The 18,791-nt window shown below is 39.6% G+C and overlaps 1 protein-coding gene across 1 annotated transcript in view; it reads left to right on the top strand.

Annotated features, from left to right (window-relative positions):
• SORCS1 (sortilin related VPS10 domain containing receptor 1) overlaps positions 1-18,791 on the top strand; it is a 554,727-nt gene that overhangs the window by 76,249 nt on the left and 459,687 nt on the right. The window lies entirely within an intron of this gene.

The following is an 18,791-nucleotide window of genomic DNA, read 5'->3' as shown; positions in this document are numbered from 1 at the left end:
AAAGTGCTGCTGTGTCTTTCAGGGAATCTCTTATCAGTTTTAAACAGATTATTTTCTTCACAGGCATAAAGACACAACCAAGCATGTTATATTTGTGTGAGTTGAAAGATGACAAGAGGGTTTTTCTAGCACTTTCCCATTGGCTCAGGTAGCTCACAACAATGGTTTGTTTTGTGAATTCTTCTCTATGGTAGCCACAGATGGGACCATTGATCACGGAGTAGCTCTTGCTTTTTTGTTTGTTGTTGTTATTCCTGTTACTCCTTTTTATTGTTTCTCTCCATCATACATTGTATTTTTTTCTCTTTGTGCCTTTGTATATTTACCAGCTCTAAAAATCTGCTACATTATGAAATAGACTGTGATAACCATAAACAGGCAATATATAAAATATAATTAGCTTTTCTGAATATGACAGGATGCAGCTGTTATAGAATGCACCGAGGAGAAAGCAGTGCTGAAAGGAACTAGGTTCTCCAGTCCTTCACCCACAGGAGGCCGACTTGGGGTGCGGTAGTTGAGAATAGTTCTCAAAACGGCAGATCTCGTGGGTCAGTGATAGAATGGTTTAGTACAGTGGTCGGCATGTCCAGAATTCACACTCTGTTCACGTTGTATATAAAAGGCAATCAACTCAAATCTCTGTATTTCAATGAATTATAGAAAATTCCCTATGAAGAAATGCATGATGATTTCCTCTTAGACAGTCTTTTTTGGTGTCAGCCTGTGACCTGGTGACCTGAGACTTGTTTCAGGAGATGTTTTCTTACTTTAGCGTGATCCACTGAGTGGTCAAGTTATGATGAGTTTGGCCTCCTGGAACAAAACTATGATTCAAAAAGATACCTGCACCCCTGTGTTCATAGCAGCACTATTCATAATAGCCAAGACATGGAAACAAGCTAAATGCTTATCCACAGATGAATGGATAAAGAAGATGCGGTACATATATACAATGGAATTCTACTCAGCCATGAAAAAGAATGAAATGATGCCGTTTGCAGCAACATGGGTGGACCTAGAGATTATCATACTAAGTGAAGTAAGTCAGACAGAGAAAGACAAGTATCATATGGTATCACTTATATGTGGAATCTAAAATATGACACAAATGAACTTATCCACGAAATAGAAACAGACTTACAGACATAGAGAACAGACTTGTGGTTGCCAAGGGGGAGGGGAGGTGGGGGTGGGATGGACTGAGAGTTTGGGATTAGCAGAGGCAAACTATTATACTGTATATAGAATGGATAAACAACCAGGTCCTGCTGTATAGCACAGGGAACTATATTCAATATCCTGTGACAAACCATAATGGAAAAGAATATGAAAAAAGAATACATATATATATGTATGTATAACTGAATCACTTTGCTGTACAGCAGAAATTAACACAACATTGTAAAATCAACTACACTTCAATTATATATATAAAAAAAAGATTGATCTCCTGTAGAACAGAGAGGAAAAGATAAAAGAGGTAGGTTAGGGGTGGTTAGGGCTGCAGGTTCTGGAATCAGGCAGACTTGAACTTGAACTGTGTCTACAGTACTGACTACCTTTGTGACCAAGTTGACCAACCTCTCTGAACCTCTGTGGCCTCATTTATAAAGTGAGAATATCAATAACACTTCTTAATAGCGTTGTGACTCTTAAGTGAGGTGATAAGGGTAATGCACTTGACACCCTATCTCTTAAGGAGTGTATTAGCTATAATCATGAAAGACAGATGGGGGGATAAAGAGAAGATTCTCGTGTGGAATAGCACCCTGGGGATCAATAGTGCCTTTTGAATTTTCTATAACATTTTATTTGAAATATGATTTTTGAAGCCATTCAAATAGGTTACAATTAATTTAGGAGGTTGCGTATTACTTTTATTGTTTTAACAATTGAGTTTTAAAGGTGAACAAAGGACAAAACTCGTTAAAATTTTCTTTTCTAATTATCAGTAGCAGTGGGGCAACTTTTAGCTCTTGCGTGCAAAGCGCTTCTGTTGGAAGTCCAATACTCTTAAATGTTTTGATTTCAGAAGGTCCTTCACATGGAAAGCTCTTTATAACATGATGCACTGCTTGACTACCAAGGAGCAGATCTTATCAACAAGTATGTTTTTACCAGACCACACAGGGACTTGGAGATGGGATTGCAGTTGTCAAAGAGTACATGATTTTTTTATTTTAAATTTAAGGAAGTAAGTTGCCTTTAAATTGGAGGCATGAGTGACACAGGTTCAACTGAGGTCATCTCATTTCACTGGTTGCCTGCAGATTGCAGAAGTTATCTCAGGGAGAGATTTAGTGCCGAGGAACTTAGCAGAAAGCTCTCGTTTGGCAGTGGGATGACTACGCACTGAAAACAACATTATTGTTTCGTGTCAGCCACTCAGAAAAGGCACTGGGGGTTTTGTCATTCGTTGGAAGACATGGAGGGTGCTAATAAAATACATTAGAGGCAGGTTGTTCAAAACGTTCTGAAAATGGAAAAGAATCCAAATGTTTATTGCAGCAATTTTATTGCCGGGAAACACAGGCTTTACGGTGACCAGAGTGTTTGTAGTATATTCAGTGGGGTCTCTGAGGAATTTCAGGCTGGTGAGAATTATTTGGATTGCATGAGCATAATTATGTTACAATTTGAGAGCTAAATCTCTCTTTGTTTTTATCATACATATTATTTTATTAATCTTTTAGATGGGAGCAGCTCATGAGGAAAACTGTACGCCAGCCAGAGGCAGGAGCTGGGATCCATCCAAGACCCTCATTATTAGCCAGTAAATCCAGGTTTTGTGTCAGCTCAGAGTTCTCCCTTTGGCGATGTTTGAGTGGCATCTGTGCTGACTCCCACTGAGATGTCACTCTACCAAGGATGCTAGTCAGAGGCAATGAGTTTCTCACACAAGACCTTCCTGGTTTGCTTCTGGAGAATCTCTTGCCTCAAATTTTTGTTATCCACTTTACAGAATTTGGGGGAAAAGTTTGTTTTAGAGGGTTAATTAGTTGACATCCCAGCATCCAGCACACTTTCTCTTTCCTCGTTCTTGCCTTACACTGAAAGATGTAGCAACAAATCTTTGGTAATGGTGGTTACTGGAGCACATGGTGATTGTCCACTCTCTTGGTGTCCTCTGCAGGAGCAAGTCTAAGATCAGGTGAAGCATCAAACAAAGCCAACCCTCCACTCTAGCCAACAATGTAGAATATGGCTATTTAAAAGATATATAGTTCTTAGCTGCTTAACGTCAGTGACCCAATTCCTAATAGGATCTGTGCTGGCACACCTGTGGAACCCTTCCAAAGAATGGTGACAATTCTATATTTAGCCAGAGGTGTTATCACCTTCAGAGCATTCCCTTATGATCTCACCACCATTTTTAATCAATTAAATTCTTCAGTGCCGTTTATGTATTTCCTGAGAGATAACAGTATCGTAAAATGTGGCAACTGGATTCAGTGAATTTAAGACTAGTTTCAGAGAGGACCTTACATAAAAAAAACAATAAATGACTTTACAGTTGCTCAGTGCTAGATTATGAGATATGGGATATTGTTGCTTTGGAAGTTCAGAAGAGAGGGTTGCTGGTTAGACCGCGGTGGTCCTAGAATGATCAGGTACAAAGGTTTCGGAAATTCAAAATGTGAAGAGTTTCTTAAACACAGATGGTGGAGAAAACTGCAAAGAGCAGCTTGTGCGAGAAAATTTGGTGCTGAGGGAGTGCTAGGGAACTGCGTTGAATGGGAGACGTGTGTCCAGACCAGGGGCATTCATTATTGTCAGAATTGTTTTCATTGCCAGAGAACACTTCAGGCTGGGACCTGGGCGAGACTGTTATGCAGGAAGAATTGACATGCAAAGTCCCTACTCCATAATTCAGTATCAGAGACAGTCTCCTCTCCCGTGGGTGATAAATTACCTTCTTTCTAATCTTGGTTTTGTTTTGTTTTGTTGCTGTACGCAGGCCTCTCACTATTGTGGCCTCTACCGTTGCAGAGCACAGGCTCCGGACGCGCAGACTCAGCGGCCATGGCTCACAGGCCCAGCCGCTCCACGGCATGTGGGATCCTCCCGGACCGGGGCACGAACCCGTGTCCCCTGCATCGGCAGGCGGACTCAACCACTGCGCCACCAGGGAAGCCCTCCTTTCTAATCTTGTTTTGAATTCTCTGCAAGCTGAGCTAGAACTCCGGTGAATTGAATTAGTATTTTTTATCCCAAACACTTCTGCTATTCCAGGGTGGAACCCCCATTTTTCTGGTTCTAAGTTATTTAACACTGTGACCTTCTTCTCAGAAAAGGTAACATTCTACAGTGGAAGGTTTTGTTGCTGAATTAATGAAAATAGAACCACTTTCCAAAAGCATTTTATGATAGTATTTAATTTACATCACATAGGAAAGACTAATATATTGGGCTTCCTCTAAAATTTTCGAATCCCTTTTAACTCACATAACACTTTATATTGATTGTAAGTGATCAAAAAATATCAGTTCCATTTAACAGAAGGGAACCATGAGTTTCCCAGGCATTAAATGCTGATTTGGAATTGCAAAAATTAGTGAAAAGGGCTTATATGTTTTCCCAAATTCTCACCCCAATTCTCTTCCTAAATTCTCACCCAGCTCTCTTCCTAAATATTCCCTTCTCCCCTAATTGCCATATTCTCATATAAATCTCTTCTTTTCCCCTTGATACATGTAGTATGTGTAGAATAGATTGTCATTTTCTAGAATCAGCAAAGGGAAGCATAGCGTTTAAGAAGTGGGAAAGCTCTGGAGTCAGATCAGTTTGAGACCTGGTGCTGTGTTTCACATCTATGTGGCCTTGTTCCAGTTATTCAGCTCTTCTGTGTTTCATTTCTCTTAACTATAAAACAGAAATAATCATGTTGCCTGCATAATACCTTGCTGTGAGGATTTAATGAGATATGGTATGTGAAATGCTTAATACAAGGCTTGTTTTATAACAGTGAGCATCAGCAGTTACTAATGATGCTACGCTATGCTGGGTACAGCTAGTCTGTTCTTTTTTTTTATTATTATTATTTTTTTCGGTACGTGGGCCTCTCACTGTTGTGGCCTCTCCCATTGTGGAGCACAGGCTCCAGAAACGCAGGCTCAGCGGCCATGGCTCACGGGCCCAGCCGCTCCGCGGCATGTGGGATCTTCCCGGACCGGGGCACGAACCCTTGTCCCCTGCATCGGCAGGCGGACTCTCAACCACTGCGCCACCACGGAAGCCCGCTAGTCTGTTCTTTATTGTATGAATATCTTTGCTTTATGTTTTCCTAAGTTCATCTTGCACTTCTTTTCGTGTAAGCATCTAGAAAATACCGTAGTAGAATCATGCCTGTTAATTTATGTTTGACAGTAACTAGTGATGGGCTAAGTAATAAGTTTATAAGAATGGTGTAATTTTATAGTATGTATTTTTTAAACATTTTCAGATTGAGTTTAGAATTCATACAGCAGGTAACATTCATTATGTCACCTAATTGGAACTAAAAATGGTATTCAGAACAAGACGAAAAGACAACCCTCAGAATGGGAGAAAATATTTGCAAATGGAGCAACTGACAAAGGATTAATCTCCAAAATATACAAGCAGCTCATGCAGCTCAATAACAAAAAAACAAACAATTCAATCCAAAAATGGGCAGAAGACCTAAATAGACATTTCTCCAAAGAAGATATACAGATTGCCAACAAACACATGGAAGGATGCTCAACATCACTAATCATTAGAGAAATGCAAATCAAAACTACAGTGAGGTACCACCTCACACCGGTCAGAATGGCCATCATCAAAAAATCTACAAACAATAAATGCCGGAGAGGGTGTGGAGAAAAGGGAACCCTCTTGCACTGTTGGTGGGAACGTAAATTGATACAGCCACTATGAAGAACAATATGGAAGTTCCTTAAAAAAGTAAAAATAGAACTACCATATGACCCAGCATACCCTGAGAAAACCATAATTCAAAAATAGTCATGTACCACAATGTTCATTGCAGCTCTATTTACAATAGCCAGGACATGGAAGCAACTTAAGTGTCCATCAACAGATGAATGGATAAAGAAGATGTGACACATATATACAATGCAATATTACTCAGCCATAGAAAGAAACAAAATTGAGTTATTTATAGTGAGGTGGATGGACCTAGAGTCTGTCATACAGAGTGAAATAAGTCAGAAAGAGAAAAACAAATACCATATGCTAACACATATATATGGAATCTAAAAAAAAAAAATTGTTCTGAAAATCCTAGGGGCAGGACACAACTAAAGATGCAGACGTGGAGAATGGACTTGAGGACATGGGGAGGGGGAAGGGTAAGCTGGGACAAAGTGAGGGACCGGCATGGACATATATGCACCACCAAATGTAAAATAGATAGCTAGTGGGAAGCAGCCTCATAGCACAGGGAGATCGGCTCAGTGCTTTGTGACCACCTAGAGGGGTGGGATAGGGAGGGTGGGATAGGGAGGGTGGGAGGGAGACGCAAGAGGGAGGAGATATGGGGATATATGTATATGTATAGCTGATTCATTTTGTTATAAAGCAGAAACTAACACACCATTGTAAAGCAATTATAGTCCAATAAAGATGTTTAAAAATAAGGCAAAAAAAAACGGTATTCAATTTTGGGAATTTGATTACCTAATTAAATGTTTAAGTATGTTCAAGACAGGAAACATGGCTATACTACATACAAGACCTCAGAGACACATCACAGGACAAAAACTAACAAAACATCAGAAGGGAAAAATGAAAAAAGAAAATCATGAAACTTTAGGTCAGTGGAGACAAAGTATGAAGGAAGAGAAGAATGATTGGGAATGAAAAATAGGGCAGATCCCTCTGAGATAGTCATTAGAAGTAACAGATGCACATAATGAACAAGCCGCTTTCATCTTGAAAAAGCATAACAGATAAAGGATGCGTGTCAGTTTTGAGTGGTGCAATAGAAGATTTTTCACAAAGGAGTTAAACATATTGAACAAACACAACTATTCTCATGATGAAAATGTTTCATTCATTCCGAAGTCCCAGACCCCTCCAGTATTGTGAGAAATGGCTTTGGGGATATGAATGGAATAACAGCTACCACTAGAACAGTCAGAAAAGTAGACTCCAGGGAACACCTAGAAGGGTCCACCTCACCATGATGTTTACCTAACTGGGAGCGAGACAAAAATATGTACCTCTGTTTCCTCACAGAAAGTTGGATGTTGCTTTCTCAAAAGCTCCATCACTGGACTCATTAAGTGTTGACTCTGAGAACAGGAGAGTGAATTATGCTTAGACTGAACCACGTGAATAAACAGCATTTCTTTATATATTATTAATTGTTAGTAAATATTTGTTGGAAGAAGGAATTAAACTTTTTTCAAACGTTGCATGTTATGCTGGGCACAGACAGTTTTGTGATCGTTGGGGTGAAGGCGATATGTTTATTGTTTAGATGAGATGCTACAAGAAACATAACATCCTATGCTACAGGATATTAATATGTGTTAAGAAGGGTATTTAAAAAGCCTTCCATAGTCAAATATGTTTGAGATATTCTGGCTAATGCAATATTAAATAAATTTCTTGACTGGGGGATTTCAGAGAGTTTAATATGCCAGTGTGCCCTGTGAATCGTCAAGAATGCTGTATTGCTAAGCTTATTTCACTACAGGCAAGTTTTTCAGAGTATCTCACAGTCCTGATGTTTTGCTAAACAAGGTCAAAAAACCTAGCAAGAGACTTTGATATTCACAACGTCATTAACTGGTGGGCCGCCCTCAGAAGCTGTTGACCTGAGATAATGTGTAGTTTTGTCTAGCTTAGCATTTGGATTTCAGCTCCTGTACAGAAAGTCACTTAGTTCATTAGTGAGTCCAGCTGTTTCCCACCCCCTCAGTTTTCCTTCCTGGTGGTGTCACCTGTTTAAAGTTATAAAGCTTTGTTTCTTTATGAAAAAAGGACATCAGAAGAAGGTCAGCTGACATGGCTGCTGACAATTATAAAGTGAATGTGAAGCCCTCTAAGAAAGTTTTAACCAGAAAATGGAAATTATAGAGATGGTAAGAAAGGAGCAATTGAATTCAGCTGTGGCTTTTTAAGTGGCAACACGTCCACCATGTGATTTGTATGAAAACAAGAGTGGTTCCAGAACAGACTTTACGAAGTGCTCCAGCTAGTGTAAAAGTTGTTCTACGTGTAACAAATAGAACTTTACTGCAAGGTGGAGAGAGAGACCATTTGTGTGTGAAACTATGCATGAGACATGCTTAGCTTTAGAGACATGAATAGAGAAATTCCAGACTCAGAGGAAGTGTTCTGTATTTGTGAATTTGGGGATTTCTGATCATCGTCATGATTTATCCCATGAGGGTATTAATCTAGCTTCTGCTGGGCGGGAGTTTATCCAGTTCTCTGTGCCATCTTCAGTGTCAAGAACATTTACTCTAAAGAAGGCATTGACTCCACTTCGCAGATGAGGAAACTGAGGTCCAGAGAGATGAAGGCACTTACATCCCATCATACAGGACTGGGGATTCAAAGCAAAGCCTGCCTACTTCTAAACTCTCTCCGCTGCACCATGCCCCTTTCTAATAAAAAAAGTGACTTTCTTAAATTAAAATTAATTGAGGAGTCACCATTTCTGGCTGGTGATATCAGAACCTCAAACCCTCTATTCTAATGTATAAAATTCAGTACTGTATGATTAGTTATAAAATTTAACTGCCCAGTTTATAAAGTCCCCAGTAATTATTTTGAAGATTTCTTACCAGGGAATGTACCTAATAAGGCTGACTCCTGTAGATATATACCACCCCATTTTTAGATAGTTATGCCTTGAACAGCTACTGCCTAACAAACAGTAAACATTTAATAGACGTGAGCTACCATTATCAATGGTAACAGGTAGTGACAGCAATTCTGTCATAGAACGCATCTTATTTAAAAGATATCCAAGCCCACGTTGTGTTGTCTTCTCCATGTAACCGTCTCTGGTCTCCCAAGTTAGAACATCTCTCCAGTCCTTAAGTGTACATAGTGCAATGTGATATTTAGCATTTCTTTATTGTTATAACAAGAGTCAGCAAGGCCTAGGTAAGCACGGAGGATTTGGAGTCAGAATGCCTGGAATTAAATGCCTCCACCATTTATTAGCTGTGTGACTTGGGCAGCGTAGCTTAAATGTTTTGTGCTTCAGTTTCCTTATCTGTAAGCTGGAGATGCGTACTAAGAATATCTGCCGTATAAACTGTTGGGAGTATTTAGTGAGTTAGTATATGTTAGGCACACTGAAGAGCGCCTGGCAGGTGTTAATACTCAACAAATGGTGGTTGTTATTGAATTCAAGGCCCTACCCTCAATTGGATTGTAAGCTCTTTAAGGAGAGTAGCCAAACCTGATTCATCTCTGCCTGGCAAATTATAGGCTCTGGATAAATATGTTCATTTGGTATATGCATTGAATGAATGCCCATGGAGATTTTCCCCACAATTTTGCTGTATTTTTCATTGCATTTTTAAAGAACTGTAAACGTCAGGTGAATGCTCCTTAGAAAATTAGTTGCACCTCTTTACCCATTTATTCATGGCCTTTCCACCTTGGCTGATCTCATCTCTCCAAATCTTTCTCTCTGTTTAAAGTGGTATCCTTAGGGAAGAATTATATAAGAATATCTGTGCTACATGTAATTGAAGCAGTAGCTCATTGTAATTAAAAGTAATTGAGACCTTCCAGTGAATGGGTTTTAGCAGGAGCACAGCAGGCATCAACTAGAAAGAATGTCCTGGTGCCCTGTTGCTTTCCCAGCCCGCTGAACCCCAGTAACCCTGCAGCGCTGGGGGACAATGAGCCTTTGTGTCAGTGTCACCGAACATCACTGAGCACCCTGCTGGGGAAGTGGGCTTTTAGACAGAGACCTGGCGTGTCCCATGCTGGCTTTGGATAGTAGTGTAGATAGAATACTTAAGAGACCCGGGTTGAGGGTCAGATCTTCATGTGGCTTCTGCAGCAATTATTTAAACTTCCCCAGTCTTGCTAGTTCCCTTTTTTACTGTTATTTTGTTTTGTGTTATTTTGTTTAGAAGTATTATACTCATCTCTAGAGTTGATCCAAATAATGCATGCACTTTCATTTCTCTTTCTTTATGCAATATTGTGCTCTCACTTTTTTCTCTCTTTCTCTCTCTATACATATATCTATATATGTATCCATATGTATATGTGTGTCTGTCTCTACACGCACACACACACACACACACACACACACACAGGGAGAGAGCAAGAGAGAGAAAGGGAGGGAAATCGTGTTACGGAGATTAAATGAAGTAGTGCAGATTAACTAAATCACCACACTCTCTAGCATGCAGCAAGTGTTCCATGCGTGTTCTTGGTTCGTTAGGTGTTCTAAGGCATCTGTATGGGTTAGGTAGACAGAAACTTGTTTAATTGCTGATTTGGCTTTTTTTTTTTTTTTTTTTAATCTGGGGTCTCTTATTGAGAGTATTTGGCTTGCCAGTTATTAGAGCTCCAAACTCACTTCTCTGTACTTGGCTTTGAGAAGCTGAAGCTGGGCCTCCCTTAACTTGGGGGCTCCATGGTAGGCTCTGCCCATAGAGGACGCTAGAGAAAACCAGCAAGGTTGGAGGGGGAAGTAAGGACTCCTTCTTTGCTTACTTTGGGCCCCCTGTCTTCCTGTTACTGTGAGCATTACCCGAGCAAAGCTTCTTCACCTGGGCAGCAGGAGTGCTTTCCTGCAGCAGCCAGTTGAATCCAGTTTGCAGTCTTTCCAACTCAAGAAACCAACCTCATCGTGCACTTCAGAGACGCCACAGAGGCCAAGGGCACCGCCTCAACACAGGTCTGCCTCTAAGCTTTGATAATTCCAACCTCTTCTCATTTTTTCCCCTCAGCTTTCTGCAGTTATTACTTCCGTGATACCTTTAAGTTCTTTTTATACGCTCTCAGTTACCTAGTTAACAGTTTTCTACTTAGCTAACAATTCTTCATTTTAAACTCTGTCTGTCATAAGTGATGTGGTTTCTGTCTGGTGACTGGCCTGAGTGATACGTGTGTTGGGATCCGTCTCTGTTAATAGTGCCAAAGTGAGTTACCAGTTGGCAAAATGCTAATTGGGTGATGGCTTGCTAAGTACAGTTCTTAGAGCCAAGGAAGTGGATTAATCTGGAGGGACAATTTTTCCAGGGATATGGTGCCCTTAATGCCACTTTAAAAAATTATCACATTTATCATGTGAACCTTAACAACTGTAGAGGACGTTCTCTTCCACGTAGCAAGTTTCATAGAGGTGAAATGACTCTCCCTAAGGCGGTTGTCCCTGAGCAAGTTCATTGGTTGCTTCCAGGTGGTTCACATAATCTCTCACACTTGTGTGCAAAAGTTGAGTGCATGGAAATTTTTTGAAGGAGAGGCTTTTCTTTTCAATAGTTTTTTTTTTTTTTTTTCCCGTGGAACCTTGACCCATAAAAACTTAAGAAACGCTGTTGCAGTGGGGTTATTTGGGAAGAAAATAGAGACGGATTTTAAAAAAAAAAAGCTCTAGAATTATTTTGGGAGTGAGCATAAATAAAAATAACTACATGAAAATCTACCAGGATATTTCCTGCCCTTGAGGCTGCTGTTAGGGAGAGCAACGCGTTTTCCCTGCCAAGGTTCGTGCTCCCTCTCTTGACAGCGTGGTTCTGAGCCAGATGGGCTGTGAATCTACTCCTGCTGGTCATTCCAGTGCGCCTGACCTCAGACTGGATAGAGCCAAAGCAAATGTTTACATTTTGCTTCTTTGCATTTTTAGTGTTAATGCTTAGTAAGTGCCAGATGAAAACTTCCTGGTCACTTGACTCAGGTCAGTAGCGAGCCTCATTTATGGAACATTTATTTTTTTTGAGATATCTTGCCTTCTCTTGAAATGATCATTGGGAGATGTATATCACTCTCCCTATATAGCACATATATTCACAGTATAAATATATATTTTAATAAAATATATATATTTAAGTATAAACATATATATGAATTAGATTCTCTAATATTCAGTAATATAATCATGAAATAAGAGTGATCATTTTTGTTTTGAGAATTTTCTGACAATCCATACAGTCATACAAATCATGCATGATTTTTCTGTATTACTTATGCCCTATTAGAGTTGGTAGATTGAAAGAAAAAGGCATTTTAAAAAAAATGATGAGAGGAAAGTAAGGTATTTGTCTGTCTTGAACTTTGATTTTGTAGCTGCTGAATCTGAACACAGTAGGAAGCCTAGTAAAAGATGCTTTAAATGGAGGATAAAAGCTCGAAACGGAGGTTTTAAATTCTGCAATTCTGCTCTGTTATTTTTCATTAACCCTCACTCTCTCAGTGTGAGGAAGGAGGCAGTTATGTGGGGATGTAAAATGGTGCAGCCGCTGTGGAAAAGTTCAGCAGTTCCTCAAAAGGTTAAGCATAGAGTTGCCATATGACCCAGCAATTCTATTCCTAGGTATAGACCCAAAAGAATTGAAAACATATATTCACACACAAATAATTCTCCATGAATGTTCATAACAACATTATCCCTATTAGCCAAAATATGGAAACAACCAACAAGTGTCAACCAACTGGTAAATGAATAAATAAAATGTAGTCTCTCCATATTATGGAATTTTATTCAGCCATGAAAAAGAATGAAGTACTGATACGTGCTGCAGCATGGATAAATTTTAAAACATTATGCTAAGTGAAAGAAACCAGACAAAAAAGGTTACATACTATGCAAATTAATTCACATGAAATCTCCAGAACAGGCAATTCCATAGCGAATAGAGACAGAAAATAAGTTAGTGGCTTGAGGATGGGGAGAATGGAGAGTGACTGGTAAGTAGTATGGGATTCCTTTTGCAGAGAAGAAAACAGATAGGGATCATGGCTGCACAAGTCTGTGACTGTATGTGAATTACATGCTTTAAAATGGTGAATTTTCGAGTGTGTGAATTATATCCCATTTTTTAAAAATTTGAAGAGTCAGTTGATAAAAATTAGTCCTTTGCATTGAAGGAGAGAATCATTGCCTAAAACATGGTTTGAATTCTGTATTCCTCTTTCAAACAAAGACTATCCAATTCAAAAGAGATTTTCAGGGATAGACATGTGATTTTAAAAATTGAATCTGCAATAGAATGCTGGAAAATGAAAATGTTAGAGATGCAGGTGGGGTCAGCATGGGGTCTTACAGTTTTGTGAACACATCCCCTTCCCCAGGTCAGATCCCTCCATGCTCACACTGGAGGATCCCCTCAGCTGGGGAATGCTGAGCTCATCCTGAGGTGCTTATACATTCAGTAGCTGTACTTACAACGTCAAACCAAATTTAAGACTCTCTTTAGATTGAGAACTTAGTTTCTAGTCAGAAAGGCATGACATGGACAATAACAAAATAGCAAGTATGTGCTTTAGGGACTGCTGGGATCTGCTAGCATTGTATTTTCTCATCAGCTAGGTTTCATCTATAATTAATTGTTGTTATACTTGGATGATACACCCCCCGCCCCCAAAGCTCATAGTGAGCTTTCTAAGGGGAAGAAAAAAAGCCAAGCTTTAGAATCAGACTGACTTATGCCTAAAGTAATGTTTGTTCAAATACATACTTGTTACATAACCTTTAGAAAAATACTAACCCCTTTTGTACCCAAATCTTGGTGATTTGTCATAAAATTTAACAGGTATAACTCTTGAGAGGTTAATCGGTCGTTCCTCTTCATTACCTTCTACTGCTTCACCTTTTGCTGCCTTGTTACCTTCAAGCAGGTGGTGTGCTTCTTTGCTCAGTTGTCTCAGTGAGGAAATCGGTAGGAACAGTGTTAGATGTGGTTTACAAATCTTCCAGGCCTTTCTTTCTAAAAGCCCAATCCCAGAGTAGACTCAGGATTTGTGGTAATAAGCTTCCCTAGAACATATTAGAAAGAGATTCCTCCAAGCTAGGGAGGGGAGGATGACAGCAAAACCTAGGCAGCTCTTGCCTTGTTTCCTAGCAGCACCTTTGTGAAAGTAGTAAGACTTTGAAGAGGGAAAGGGGGGGGTCTTAAGAGGGCTAGCAAAGTTATTCTGTTCCAAGCTTGCCATGGAGGCAGCAGAGAGCTAGCTTTTCTCCTTTATTCTTCCTTTTTCCCTCTCTTGACGGCTTTGTGGGATAGGGGCTCAGAACTACAACCATCATGATCCTTCTCATCGTCCTTGTCATCATAGCCAATGCTTAAGGTAGTGCTCTTAATGCACTGGGCATTTTCTAAGCACTTTACACATATTGCTTATTTAATTCTCACACCTATATGAAGTAGGTACTCTTTATTTTCTCCATTTTACTAAGGAGGAAAATGAGTGAGGATCACAGAAGTGGAATGAGTTGTCCAGGGTAACACAGTGAATAATGGAGGCATTTGAACCCAGGCGGTCTGATTCCGGTTCCTTTTAGGCATCATGTTACAGTGTATTTCTTAATGATAAATTAAATCTTGTATAAAATAAGGAAACGAATAGTTCCTAAAAAACTGTATTTATGAACCAAATTTCACACCTGCTCTGCCTGAAATACACACATTTCAAAAATCTTCTTAATATAGCTATAGGCATACAAAAATTATACTAAGATGTTTTGGAGTGCTAGACTAATTGATACCCCATTCCAAAGGAAATGTTCGGGACCAGTGCCTTGCAGAAGGGACAAGTCTAGGAGGCCAATATGACCTTCGCCCAGACTACTGGGCAAGGATCAGAAGATGGTCATCCAAATGGGCATCCAGAGACTAGCCAACAACTTGTTGCCTGGGAAAAAAGTTGAACCAAGTAACCACTTTTCTTCCTAGGTCTTGGATTTGGACCCAGTTAGTAGTAGGAGAGAAGACAGGCTACATTTAGAGAACAGATGAGTCCATGAATGGCAGAACCCAGGGAGAATGACCTCAGAATTCCACAGCTGAAATCCCTACAACAGTCTCATCTCCAGAATGATTTTAAGTACCAGTCCAGCCCCGAAGAAACCTTGCTACCCTATTATCTCTAGTTTTACCATAATTCCACCTATATTACCCATCTTAAAATTCTTGGATTGTTTGAAATTCTCAGCCTAGCAAAGAGGTGTGTATAATGCAGTAAGTGTTAGAACTTTTCTGTATTAACCCCACATTTTCAGTATTAAGGTTGGCTAATTAAGCAAGATTATGTCATAGAGGGCCCACCTATGGCAAGTAACAGGGTTTTTCATATCCCAACGGTGACAAATCAACATCTGTCATTTCTCCATTCCCTCCACTTATATGGTTGGGAACACACTATTCTCCCTCCTTTTCTCTCTCTTAATCTTTAATAGAAGACCCAGTCTCGTTTTGGGCTTCTTACCTAGAAACATTTCAGCAGTGTTGAGAAAATAATAATCAAAATGATTAAATTATGATAACAAAGTAGGTATTTTGCATCATATGATGTAGGAGTCAAGGCTTAATCAGCATTAACTAAATGACTTTTGATCCTTGAACTTCATTTTTCTCTAGCCTTGGGTCTCCAGGTGTCTAGGGCAGTAGATTCATTTGTGGAGCCTTGCAGCAGATGGCTGGCTTTTCACTTTCAGGTAGCTATTATCTTTGAAAAGGAAGACTGAAGATACTAAGTAATATTTACAGGTTTCCTTATGGTTTGCATAACACATTCTCATTTCAATCAAAAACGTTTTTATTTGGTAAAGTGATTAAAGGATAATGAACATGGTAGTAACTCACAGAGTAGTTTTCTACCTGAAGGAATTTGAGGCTCTTTGGAACACAGGGTCCAGAGAGAACTCCAGAGTGAAATGTAGGAGCTATTTCATGGCTAAATGGCAATAGCAAATGCTCATGATGCTTGGAACCCCAGGGGTGGACAAATGCCCTCTCAGTTTCAGACAGAATGAGAAAAGGAATCATCTAGGTTGATTTGATGCAGTCTTAAGACTTGGGGAAAAAATCATTAAAATATTAATAACCGTTAAAATGTCTACTTCTCTTCAGAGAAGCAGTTTCCGTAGGGGCTGATAACATCCTTTTTAAAGGTTGAGAAATATATTTTTATTATAATGAGAAAGTGGTGGCTAAGTTGTCCTAGAATCAAACAGGTTAGATTTGGATCCCGTCTCTGCAACTTATTAGGCTTGGGAGCTTTAAAAATGAGGGAAATTTATAAAATGAGGGAAATAATAGTACCCACACTTAGAATTTCTGTCAAAATTAAATAAGATTATGTATGAGAATATTCGGTGTGGTATTAAAAGCCTGAAGCACTCACAAAATGTTAACACTGATCTTTTTGTTACTGTCTTTTGCCACATTCTCATGGCTGAATCAAAACATACTAGTGAGGGATGCTGAATGTATGCAGAGCCAGTTAGGATTTGTGTATTGGTAGGGGGAGAGAATGCTCATTCAAATTAGAGGTATTTCTGGGATTTCAAAAGAAAGTGATGTTGCCTTTTTTTGGGTTCTATACTCTGCTCTGACACTGTTTAGATGGTGTCCTTATGCAAGAAACCTGAGACTCACTTTCTTCTGTTAGTTGGGAATCATAGTAAATGACACTTACTGGTTGTTCTGAAGATGGATGGAGATCATTGAAATGGAAGCTATTTGCAAAAATAGCACTATAGAAATGCTATTTCCTTTAATGTGTACCCACACCACTGGGGCTTTATAATAAAGTCTGTGGAACGAATTTCCAGAGATGATGTAATTACACAGAAATATAACAGTGCATCGACAACCAAACATTGCTGTTAACAAGAGGAAAGAATCCATGTCTGCTGAGGGATGGGTAGGATCAGATCAGGAAGGTCCACTTCTGGAGAGATTGTTGATAAATACACACCTTCAAAGGGAGTAAGTCTGAATGAAATTCCAGCATATAAAGTGCAGCAAGCTGTTTACATAAAGTGCGCTTAATGGGAGGCAGGCTGGAGGGAAAGTTTCAGAGGGGAGTCACTTTACTGGCTATGGCTTCTTGTCCAAAGTACTGTTTCCTTGGGAGCAGCTGGTAACTGAGCCCGAGTGGATCTGCTGCTCCTTGCCCGCTCTCTCCCTCAGGTAGAAAATGGGTAATTTTGAGTGACAGGCTGTTGAAGACCTAGAATTAATCAAGCCAAATGTGTCGACTGGGGGCTGGGGAGACAGGGGTAGGACAGATAAGTCTATATAATGTCTCACGTCCCTTTCAGTTCAGAGTTGAGGATTCTAAGATGGTGGGCCCAGCTGCTGGTACCTTATTTAATCTTTTCTATTCTTAGCCAAGGTAATTGCGTAAATGTTAAAATAGAAATGAGTTGAACTCCTGGGGAAAGCCACAGGTAGCTGCCTAAAAGAATTTTAAACATTGTGAACAAAAACTCCTAATTAGTGGAAGGAGTGGGGTGATGGAGTGGGGGGGCAGTGAAGAGAGTTCTTACTGTCTTTCAATTCAGTGAGGTTTAGCAAGTATTGAATTTCCACTGAACATTTTAAGCCTATTCTTCATTTATTTAAAGTCTTTTAAAATTCACCCTGATTTCATTGTGACTAAAGAGTTACTGTTATGAACTTGTATGAGACCCCAGTGACTTTCCATTTTTAATTGGGAATGTCGGAACTGAGGGAGCAGCTGTAAATTTATTCAGGTCCTTAACTGTGGTGTGAGAAAGCTAAGGATTTATCAGAATCTCACCGTCCATATTCATATGTTTAGAATATGTGACTTGATAAACATACAGAGCTAAGTTCCTGTCATTAAGAATGCAAACATGGGGCTTCCCTGGTGGCGCAGTGGTTGAGAGTCTGCCTGCTGATGCAGGGGACACGGGTTCATGCCCCGATCCAGGAAGATCCCACATGCCGCGGAGCGGCTGGGCCCGTGAGCCATGGCTGCTGAGCCTGCACGTCCAGAGCCTGTGCTCCGCAACGGGAGAGGCCACAACGGTGAGAGGCCCGCATACCGCAAAAAAAAAAAAAAAACAAAAAAAAAACGAATGCAAACATGAAAACTCAAATAACCAGGCTTACTTAAAACACATGGTCAATGAGAATTTGTTATTATGACCATGAGGGACCATGAGATTTTGGATTGCCTTTCAAATCACCAAAAGGATATTACATCATGTTAAACATCTTTGAGGGTCACACATCCTAGTGCTTGAGAATTGATTTTCTGTATATGATACACATGGCTACTTTTTATTAACCAGAATTGAATAAGCCACAGCTTTTAAATGGTCTTAAATAGTTTGTTCTTGCAAAACTTTGTCGGCTGATCATAATGTTGGAGTGTTCCCCTCTCATAGAATTGCTAATATAAAAATGTTTAATATCCGGACTTCCTCCCGAAGTTTTTTATACAGTTTTATTATAAAACTACTACCTCCTTATTTTAGAAAACATGAAAATAGAGAATCGTATAAAGAACACAGAAGCTTCCATTTTTCCACTAATAAGAAATACCTCCAGATATGTTGGTGCATTTCTTTATATAACCATACGCATTTACATACATACATATGTACATAAGCATATGTGAGAATAAGCACACACATTCTATCCAAGTTTCTCGTGTCTAGCAGTCATTTCTTTGGTTCAAGGAGACATCGTGTGCTTCCACTATCTGATTTTCTGGTCTTATGGAAGCATGTTTCTTCATGTACAGTTTGAAATAAGCAGTGTGGAATTTTTCCCTTCACAGAAAGAATTACTTGGAAAAAAAACAATAGAGATCAAAAATGAAACACTACACTGAACCACAGT

Source organism: Delphinapterus leucas, chromosome 16 (assembly GCF_059928025.1).
Source record: "Delphinapterus leucas isolate spDelLeu-1000000601 "Yukka" chromosome 16, BTC_Dleu_Yukka2, whole genome shotgun sequence".
Classification (NCBI taxonomy): Eukaryota; Metazoa; Chordata; class Mammalia; order Artiodactyla; family Monodontidae; genus Delphinapterus; species Delphinapterus leucas.
Note: the sequence above shows the minus strand (reverse complement) of the source record. Positions and strands in the feature narration are given on the sequence as shown.